The 11,997-nt window shown below is 25.8% G+C and overlaps 1 protein-coding gene across 1 annotated transcript in view; it reads right to left on the bottom strand.

Moving 5' to 3' along the window:
• Positions 1-4,430: 4,430 nt before the first annotated feature.
• LOC126843359 (uncharacterized) overlaps positions 4,431-11,997 on the bottom strand; it is a 99,957-nt gene continuing 92,390 nt past the window's right edge. Inside the window, exon 26 of the mRNA XM_050580821.1 lies at positions 4,431-4,458. The gene's annotated coding sequence lies outside the window, so the exon portion shown is untranslated. The remainder of the gene's footprint in view (positions 4,459-11,997) is intronic.

Below are 11,997 nucleotides of genomic sequence, written 5' to 3'. Positions count from 1 at the left end.
TTCAAAATTGACTTTGAAGCCTAGTATTGCTGGATAAAAGAAGTCACTCCAGTAAACGCGGAGCATCAATATCACCATTCAATAATTTATGTATAAAATTAATCCCGAATATGTTGCGTCGTTGGTCCAAAGACTCAAGCTTGAGTACTTGATTTATAGGAGCATAATCATGGACTGGGTGTGCGGGTATTAAGGGAATAACCAGCAAAACTAAGAAACCTGTTTTGTACCTTATTAATTCGTCGTTTGTCAACTGCTGTGTAAGGTGACCAGATCAATGCCCCATATTCTAAAGTCGACCGAATATGGGAGCTATAGAGAGCAACTAAACAATCACGAGACTTAAAGATGGATGAATTGTGACGAATAAACCCTAACACACGCCGAGCTTTACCAACAACGTAGTCAATATGAGGTCGAGGGTCAAGAGAAGGGACATAGAGCAAATCTAAGTCATTTACTTGACAAACACGTTTTAAAGGTACTCTATTAAGACAATAATCGTAGCTTAACATTTCACGTGTTCGGTGAAAAGACATCCCCTTGCATTTATCAACATTAAGAGATAACCCGACAGTATTGCACCAAATGACAAATTTATCCAAAACTTTTTTAAGAGTCAAACAGTCTTACCTTTTAGATATCGTATAGAATATTTTAGAGTCATCAGCAAAAAGCATTATTCGACACGGAGAAGCAATAGAAAAAATATTAAACAACAAGGGACCTAAGTGACTTCCCTGGGGTACTCCACTTGGAGTAGGAAAGTTAACTGACGACTTACCAAATAGGTGGACAAACTGACTTCTTTCAATCAAGTATGAATTAATCCAAGAAAAACACCTAAGAGGCCTAGGACATAAACTAGGGTGTAATGATTAATAGAATCAAAGGCTTTGGAAAAATCTGTATAAATTACATCCACTTGTGATTTAGATTTCAGAGCTTCATGGATAAAGGAGGTAAAGTCGTGTAAGATCCAAAACTGTGAACAATAAGTCTGGGAAAATAGTGGCGGAAATGAAGACAAAAGAAGATAAAGAAACATTAATCGATTTAGTAAAGAAGAAAATACTATCTGCAAAAAATGTTAATGAAAACTGGGATAATAATGGTATTTATATCAATAATTATCTAACTCAAAGAAACAGAAATCTTTTTTATAAAACTCGAATGTACGCCAAAGAGCATAGTTACAAGTTTGTGTGATTTAAAAACAATAAATTATTTATAAAAAAATCAGAAAAATCCAATAAAATCTGTATAGATGATGTAAACATTCTAGATAAAATCAAAAGTTAATTACTTAAAATAATACAGATGTAGCAAATATAAAATAAAATAAATTTTCTTTTCTTTTTTGCATTATGGATAATATTAGCACAATAAATAGTTTTTTTGAATATAAAACAAATTATTTTGAATCATTTTCAGAGTTTACATATAAATATAATACTATACAGGAACGATTTCTAAATATTTTAAGTTGTAATATTAAAAATATAACAGCAAATGTAGATGAACTACTTTTACTTGAAAATGAAAAAAATTGTTTTAAACCAGATATTATAGTATTAACTGAAACCTGGCATGATACAAATTCTTGTAATATATTTTTTACAGGTTATGATGTTTTTTTTAAAAAAAAAAAAGAAACCAAAGTGATGGTGTCATAATTTTATACAAAAATAACTTATGTTTAGATTGTTTTGAGTTTGATATAATAGAGGCAAATATTGTAAAAATAACTTTAAATATTGTAAATAGTATTATAATTTTTTTCTGTATCTATAGGTCACCGGCTATGGATAGCTATGACTTTTTGACCACTTTTAAAAATATATTATTAAATGAAAAAAATGTTAATATCTCATCCACAGTAGTACTGGATGACATGTATATAAATATGGTGGGAACACATTCAGTAGATAATGATTACTTAGATATGTTATCTATGTGTGGTTTTAAATCTTTCATTAATGTGTACACAAGGACTCCTTTAAATTCTAGGCATTCATGTTTAGATCATATTTTTGTTAAAAATAATAAGTTAGTAGAAAATTTTGATGCTGGTGTTATTTAAACAACTATTACTGATCATTACTCTACGATACTAGCAATTCCATTAGTAAAACATACTAACATTAAATCCCAATATAATTTTGAATCAATTAATTTTGATAAAATAGTAAATAATCTGAAAACTGAACTATGGATAGATCTATACAACAGCAAGAATGTAAATAAATGTTGTGATATTTTTTATAATAAATCAAATAATGCTATATCCTTGGCAACGGAAGTTAAAAATATAAGTGCTAAGTACAAAAGAATAAAACCATAGATGACTGCAGGGCTACTGTGTTCAGCACGGAATAAACAGAAAATAGCATTGAAAGTTAAAAAACATCCAAATAATATAAATTTACTAAAGTATTATATCAACTATAAAAATAATTTTACAAAAATTTTAAGACTCGCCAAAATAAATATTTTTAAAACAAAATTTGGAAATGTTGCATCAAGTCCAAAGTTGACATGGAAATTAGTTAAAGAAATTACAAACACTGCAATAAACTCATCGAACGAAATAAAATCTATAATAATAGATAATAAGGTCATAAATGCCTTAGATGAACCACTCGCTGTTTCAAACTTCTTTAATAGTTTTTTTACTGAAATAGGGAAAAATACATTAGAGAATAACACTAACTCTAAAAATAACGAACTTAAATATAAGTATAAGTATAAGTATACAAGTGATCTCTCATTTGATGATATCTTTAGTTCAACAATTACAGAATCAGAAGTCTCAATTATAATTAAGAATTTAAAGGATGAAACAGCTGCTGGAATCGATAAAGTAACGGTTAAACTTATTAAGTACATTGAATCAATAATTATAGGACCGCTAACTTATTTGTATAACTTAAGTATTAAAAAATGTACTTTTCCTGAGATTTTTAAAATTGCAGTAGTAACTCCTTTATACAAAGGTGGTGATCATAAATGTGTAAATAATTATAGGCCGATATCAATGTTAAAATAACTTTTCAAAAATTCTTGAAAAAATAATTAAAAATCGACTCATTAATTACTTAGAAAAAAAATAAACTACTGTCTAAAAATCAATTTGGTTTTAGAACGGGCTTAGGGACAATAAATGCACTTTATAGCGCCACAAGTCATGTATATAATGCCCTTGATCATGGTAAAAAAACCTTGGCTGTGTTCTTAGACCTAGCAAAGGCTTTTAACATGGTTAATCATGAAGAATTGATTTAAGACCCTACCTAGTTTTGGCATCAAAAAAATTAGTTTAAATTGGTTTAGAAATTATCTGACAGATAGGCAACAAATAGTTAAAATAAACAAAACATTAGGTCAAAAAAGAAAAATCATATGTGGAGTTTCACAAGGTAGCGTTCTTGGTCCTTTATTTTTCATTTTATATATTAACTGTATATGCAATATAAATATAGATGGTAAAATTATAACGTTTGCTAATGACACTTGTCTAATCTTTAAAGATAGTTCGTGGCTTTCTGTACAACATAAAGCAAATCTGAGCCCAAAAAAGTAGTAAATCTTTTTAACTCAAAAAAATTATATTTGAATATTAAAAAGACATATTTTATGACCTTCAGTATTAACAATTCGGTTATCCCTTTTGAGGAACTGACGGTTCATTGTTGTAAAAATGTCGCTGAATGTAATGATGATATGTGTAAACAAATTTTAAGGGTCCAGTCTACCAGATATCTAGGTATAACATTTGATAGTAACTTAAGATGGAATTTACATATTAATAACAAAGTAATGAGGCTACGTTCTTCACTATACAAATTGTATAAACTAAAAAATATCTTACCTGTAAATATATTGCGCATTATATATTTAGCTCTATATCAGTCAGTGTTCCAATATGGATGTTTAGTGTGGGGTGGATTGTCCGAAATTTGTTTAATTTGTTTGTTTAAAAACAAAATATTCCTACACTATATTTTTTTTTAACAGAATGTTTAATGCAAATTAATTTAATTAGATTGATTGAGATAGTTAATTTACTCGTTTGTGATTTTATAAGATTACCAATTTTGTGCACCAATGGCTGATTTATAGAATTCATTGGTTGCTACACGGACTCCACGAAAAGTAAACCTTTCAAATCACATGACAATAAGATTGTGATAATAGTATGATGTTATCTTACTGTCGAAACACACTATTTAAAACGCTCCTACAAAAATCAGTAAATTTATTCTTAATAACGAATAATTTTTCAATAGGTGAAATCATATATTGATAGGAATATTTAATAAAAAAACAAGACATTATAATTAGCCAGACATTGAAATTTTATTATGATTCAGTGAAAAATATAATTTTAGTTAAGCAAAAACTATTATCCTGCATTTAAAATATACTGTATTATTCAACGACACTTTTGGATCCTTTCTGTAATTAAAAACGTTATTATTATCATTCACTGCTCAAATAGAATTTATTTTCATAATATCATCACTGTTATGATATATAAATTCTTTATTTATATATATTATTATAATTCTACTTTAAAATATCTCTTTAAGCTACCCTTACATCGCATTTTTTTTGCTAATCCATATAAATTATATTTTTGATAATTTACTATGCTTAAGATTTTTATACTGTTGTTTAGCTAAACAAGTATTTAACAGAATGTAACAATAAACTTTTTTAAGAAAATATCAAATGTTTGATTTTGTATGTGTATTTATGATATGGTTTGGGGTTTTCAATAAAAACGAGTTTCAATAAATTTAAAAAAAAAATACTTTATGTTATACATACACACAAATTGCCTATTTTTTTTTTTTAGAAAAAACTTAGTTATTTATCGTATACAATTTTTGTTTTGTGTATTCATAAGTAAAATTGTATATTAACATCAATAGTATTTAGTAATACAAGCATTTTGTGATATATAAATGTACATATATATATACTATTTTACTTATAAAATATGTGTAATTAATTGTTAGATTTGGTTACCTCGTTGTTACAAACAAGAATCATCAGCAGGGGGATAGAAGAGATTTTTTCTACATCCACCTTTCTCTGAAATTTTTTTATTTACATGTTAGGTAAACAAACTGACTTAATGATTATTGCTTGTGTAAGCGGATCAATAAATCGATAAATACATTTCTAATTTCAATAAAGAAAAAATCTACTAAAATTAATTACCGTTTATTTCTTCACATGTAAGACACATGCAGAACACGCATACGTAACACAAATTTACAGTTTTCTTGAAAACTACACAAACATTTAAGTGATTTAACATTAGGTATATAATTTAAAAGTGTATTGATATTTCTAAATTGTACTTAATTCAAATTAAATGTGATATGACCTCATAATAATACAAAGGCATTACAGTGCACACGTGACACAACTTACTACATTTAAATCGTACGTACATATCTTTCTAATAATTTTTTCACATTTCACTAGCCTAAAAAATCATCTTTTTTCAAAACGGTCTTCCATCCATTGTTAAAATGTTTGTAAAGTTAGAAATTTTATGCACCGATATAAAGTATAATTTTATTTTATTGTAATATAATATATAAATATATATTTTACATATTATGTATTTTAGGTGTTTCAAAGTTATTCGTTTCGAGAACTTTTAACCCTAAAGCGTGTTAAAATCAATTATCAAGATAATTTTGGTTAATCAATTTTACTGCCCACTGGGAACTCTCCTAATGAAATAAATGAAACAAATGAACAAAAAAGGTAATGCAAAAAATATACGACCTCCTAGGCCCTCGAAATCATTTTAATCAACTAATTAGTTATACATTTTTATTATTATTTTTAACCAAAAGCCTGATTTATTGAAATAAGGTTTAAATAAAAAAATCAAATGTATCTAAAGAAAAATTGTATTTCTCTATTTACTTCCTCGTCTATTTTTCTGGCATTCAAATAACTTTTTTATATAAATAAAATCTACAGTCTATACTGACCTTTTGAGCAAGTCGAACTATCTCCATCTAAACGAAAAATTAAACATATATAATTACCGATTGCTGAACATAAAATGACATAATGGTATGTAGAAATATAATAACAATATAGCTATCATTTTTTACACGATTTTATTGTTGTCATAAGCGTTTATTTTTTTCCAAATAATATTAGCAACTTTTGATTTGTATGCTGGTGGTTTGAACTTATAAGTGTTAGGAAAAAGTTTGACGGAAAACACGCGGGGAAATAATAACTCTAAGGGAGAATAATAAAAATAAAAACATACATAAAGGTATATAAAAAGTAAAATTTTTTTAAGTTTATTATACTAACTAAAATCTACAATAGATAACTACTAACTACTCTATCATCTAGACTGACCTTGTTCATTGTTTTGCTGCGAATTATTCAATTCTTTCTTAACTAATACACCGATTTAAAAAAAAAAAAATATATATTAATGTTTGCTAAATTTAAATTGGCATAATAGTATGTAGAAAAATAATAACTTAATAGTTTTAATTAGACACCATTTAGTGAAGCTGTTACATAACTAAATATATATGTCTACATAGAATTTTTATTTTACTTATCTGGCCTAGGTCTTTGTGTTTCATACAAACACTATGACCATAACTTCAAAACAATGTTACACTTATAGTATACAGCCCTTTGTGGTAAGCAATATTTTGATAAAAGATAGAATAAGTATCATTTCCATTTTCCAAAACTTTTATCCATTTTTTTTTAATACCACTTTAAAACATTTTATTATATTTGTGTATTTGTAATTTTCAAATGTAATGTTACTAGTTATGACTAATATTAAAATACAGTGTACAGACCTCGGAATTTTACAGAGTTTCAACTGTAAGCACATTTCATAAATATTAAATCATTGATTATTCAACGAGTTGGAATTTTTGAAATAAAAAACTAAAATGTCCGCTGTTATTTATGTGAGGTATTAAAAGCTGAGCTAGGATCTGAAAAAAATGGGTATTTAATACTCGAATAGGCTACAATCATTTGAAAGAAAAAGCAGTAGCAAAGTAATACTTAAAAATAAACAATAATATAGAAAGTATTAGTTCAATAGATAATAAATACTAATATGTATATTCAGCACTGACATAAAATAAAATGTTTTAATATTTTGGCCTCTGCTCTTAGCTAAGTACTTTTCAAGTTATTAAATTTGTATTTTATTTACTTTTAAATCATCATGAACATTATAATATTATGTACGTAAGAACTGACTACGGTCAGTGGTATAAAGCAAATTTGTGTCTGTAACTATTAACTTATTAGTTATACATTTTTTTTTATTTTACACTCAAGGCCTGATTTATTAAAATGAGGTTAAAAAAATTAATGTTTGCTAAATTTAAATTGTCATATTAGTATTTAGATATTAATAATTAAAATTAAATAGGCATAAACTTGAATCATGTTGTATCTGGTATTTTACGACTTGGAACACGAACACGAAGTCTAAATTTATTATATTATTATACAATATTTAATGCCAGAAAAGTCTAACTCACATACGTTTACCAAGTTAAAATATCAGTATTTTAATTCGTAATACATTTTTTTTTAATTTAACATACCTATTTTTAAAGCTGTTCCACAATTTTTACAAACTTAAAACAATTATAAATAAAATTAGCTGTGTTAAAGTTGACGGAAATATATTTTTGGAATTATTAACATGAAGCGCATAATGCCAGAAATGCTGAACTCGCAAATGTTTAAAAAGTTAAGTTATTAACTTATTTTTATTTTTTTATGGTATGTATAAGAAAACAATAAAATGTTTTTAAATAATTTGTTTGTAATATTACACGTTGTTGTACTAATCATTGTCTGGCATCTACAACATTTTGCGTTACACATTTTTATTGCATTATATAAATCTATAAGTAATCTATGCATTGAAAATGCTGTTGAATAAAAAAATACTGAAACAAAGTAAAAGGTGATAAAAAACATACCTGGTATTAAAGTTTCCCCACAAGCGGGACAACCTAGAAATAATTATAAACTATATTAGGTGTGTTAAAATTATTATAGATTTTATATTATTATTTAGTTAATGTTTGACAAAAGTATATTTCTTAAATTGATTACATGAAACGTATAATGCAAAAAAATCCTCTCACAAACGTTTACGGAATTAAATTTTAATTTGTTTAAAGTCATAATGTAATTTTTTTTAAATTTAAATTACTGCTAATTACATTATAATATTTTATTTAGTTTATTATTTTTAACAACAATAATTGCGATAGTATGTTAATAGATAAAATACTTGTCATAAACTATTGAAAGAACAATTTTACAGAGTTTTAATTGTTAGCACTTTTTAAAAATTAATAATAATAATATAATATTTAAAAATAAAAATAATATATTAAGTATTAGTCGAATAATATATACATATATGAATATTTAATACCGAAATAAAATATAAATGCTTTGCTCTAAGTGTAGTAATATTTTTATGTATATAAATTTTCCTTTTAATTAAAACCTTTTGATGTGTTTGAATTTATTAGTGTTAGAAAAAAGTTTGACGAAACACAGGGGAAAACAATAACTCTAAGGGAGAATAATAACAATAATAACTTCTATAAAGGTATGTACAAAATAACAATATTAAAAGTATATTATACTAATTCAAATCTACAATAGATAATTACTCTATCATCTAGACTGACCTTGTACATGCTTTTGCCGCAGATTATTGCATTCCTCATCATTTAATTCGACAATTTCTACAAATCAAATAAATGAATGCGTTAAAACTTTCGTGGATTGATATATTCAAATCTTCTCTAACTAATACACCGATTTCTACAAATAAAAATATTAGTGTTTTCTAAATTTAAATTGGCATAAAAGTATGTAGAAAAATAATAATAGTTTTCAATAGAATTTATTTAGTAATGTTTTTTACATATACAATAAATATATAAATCTACATTGAAATGTAGACTTATCGGGCCTATGTCTTTGTGCTTTATACACACACTATGATCATAACTTTAAAGCAACGTTTGTGTTTTTGAAATGTCTAAATTTAATGTTACATATTATGATATTGAAATACACTTACAGTGTACAGACCTGTGTATAGGCCTCAGAATTAATGGTAAGAAATATTTTGATGAAAGGTATCATTTCCATTTCCCAAAACTTTTATCAATTTTTTTAATACCAATTTTAAACATTTTATTAACAATGCCTACAACATTTAAAACATTTTTTTAGAGCATTATTTAGACTTTTTATAGACTAATTTGGCTATTTTTAAGTGTTAGAATCCCGTGATTTAAATTTGAAAAGTGTATATATTATCTCGATTTTGAAGAGGAAGGTTGACCTTTTAAAAACGTTTGCCGAATAAAGATACCTTTTAAGTTCAGGTATGAAAATTTAATCAAAAGCCATCACTTAAAAACCATAAATCATCAGTTCCGCATCTAAGCTAAAACAATGTAAAATGTACAACGTGGTTTATTTGATAGTTGTTACTTACCTTGTGTTTTTGGAGCTTCTTGTGGGTCTAAATATAAAAAACAATCTTGGGTATCAATATGAATTCATAGTCGCATACAAAATTGTGTGTGAATTAAAAAAAAAATTTTATAATATATTCAAGTTAACTTCTATCAATACTTTTGTCATTAAATTAAATACCTTAAAGTTATGAAATTTAAAGTAACATGAAAGTTATAATTTAAAATGTACAGAGTTTTAAGTAGATTATTAGCATCTCTGATGTGATTGCTGAATGCTGATGGTTTGAACTTATAAGCGTTAGAATTGCCATCTCTAATCGTATAGTTATTTAGTACAAATGATAAAATATTTTTTCTTTACTTTACAAAAAACAATCTTTACAAAAATATGTACATAAATATACAAAGAATGGTATGTAAAAAAATAAAAATTGTTAATATAAATACTAATTAAGGTCTACAATAGCTAACAATATAGCTAATTATTATTATCTGCGTGCACAAATGTCCAGTCACGCATCCTAACTATTAAACTCCTGTAACTTAAACTAAAACTAAAATAATTGTTTAAAACTGGTTATCCTCCAATCAAAATATTTAGTACATTGTTCACAGTTCAAAAGTTAATTAAATGTAGGCATTGCTATTTAAGTTTCAAAAGCTGCATTTTTTTGAATATATACTAATTCAAATCTACAAGAGATAACTAGGTAATAACTACTCTATGGTCTATACTAACCTTGTTCATTCGTTTGCCGTGAATTATTGAATTCTTCATCGTCTAATTCGACAATTTCTACAAAAGAAATGTTTGCTAAATTTAAAATGTTATAATAGTATTTAAAAAACTAATAATTATATAGGTTGAATAAATCACGAAAAATGTATTATACGTTTATAAGTACGATAGTGCAGGGTTTCCATAAAAAAATATAGAAATCATCATTGAAATTTTGTAGACTTATCTATTCTAGGTCAATGTGTGACAATATTTTGATAAAAAGATAAAATAGATATCTTTTCCATTTTCCAAAGCTTTTATGTATCAAAAAAAATGTTAATAGATTTTTTTAATACCCCTTTTAACAATTTATTAACAATGACTACAGCAATTAAATTGTTTTGTTTAGCCAAAAAATATACTTGTAATAAACTAATTTGACTATGTTTTTAACAAGTGTTGCCCTTTCTTTGAATATGAAAAGTTTGAATATATTCACGGTTTTTATGAGGAAGGGGTGATCCTTTTAAATCGAATGCTCGATAAAGTGCCATTAAGGTACGAATTCTGATCTATAGTATTCCTACATAAAAAAATCGGTTCAATGGTTTAGAAGATATAATGGGCATAAAAAGCCATTATTTAAAAAACCATATATGAAGCTAAAACAAAGTAAAATGTATAACGTGCCTTTAATTGATAGTTGTTACTTACGTTGTAATTTTGGAGCACGTTGTCGGTCTAAATATAAAAAACAATCTTGAGTATCAATATAAATTCATAGTCGCATAAAAAATTGAGTGAATTAAAAAAAGAACTTTATAATATATTCATGTTATCTTTCATCAATACATTTTGCCATTAAATTAAATACCTTAAAGTACGGTGAGTTAATATTTGTTAAATGACATATAAAAATTATAACTTAAAAAAGTTAAAACTATAACGTGTAATTTAACAGTATCTAAAGAAAATTATGTAGAACTTCACATGTAGAACTTCCCAATTAAAGAAACAGAAACAAAGTAAAAGGTGATAAAAAACATACCTGATGTACTAGCTTTCGTACAAGTGGCACAATCTAAAAGCAATTATAATATTTTAGGCGAGTTAAAATTATTATAGATTTTATAATATTAATTGGTTTTTGTTTGACAGAAGTTATGACATTTAAAATAACATGAAAGTTATAACTTAAAATGTACAGAGTTTTAGGTATGAATGCTGATGGTTTGAACTTGTAAGCGTTAGAATTGCCATATCTAATCGTATAGTTATTTAGTATAAATGATAAAATGTTTTTTCTTTACTTTACAAAAAACAACCTATACAAAAATATGTACAATTATTTTTTTTCTAAATTATACTACAAAGCCATTAGTCATATATTAGATAAATAAATATACAAAGAATGGTATGTAAAAAAATAAAAATTGTTAATATAAATACTAATTAAGGTCTACAATAGATAACTAGTTAACAATTACCCTATCATCCATACTAACCTCGTACGTTCGTTTGCCGCAGATTATCGCATTCCTCATCATTTAATTCGACAATTTCTACAAATCAAATAAATGAATGCGGTAAAACTTTCGTGGATTGATATATCAACTAGTATGGTCACGGCATTTGAACAGTCGAGACTAGAGCTTCTTATTTCACGTGTACACGAAAATACGTGTATTCGAACTTTTGAATAGTTCGTGTTTAAGTTCATATAGT

This window comes from Adelges cooleyi, unplaced genomic scaffold, assembly GCF_023614345.1.
Source record: "Adelges cooleyi isolate 19-005CV unplaced genomic scaffold, UGA_ACOO_1.1 ACOO_flye_CR_arks_rails_tigmint_CR_PRNA_574, whole genome shotgun sequence".
In the NCBI taxonomy this organism is placed as follows: Eukaryota; Metazoa; Arthropoda; class Insecta; order Hemiptera; family Adelgidae; genus Adelges; species Adelges cooleyi.
This window is presented reverse-complemented; position numbering and strand designations above follow the sequence as displayed.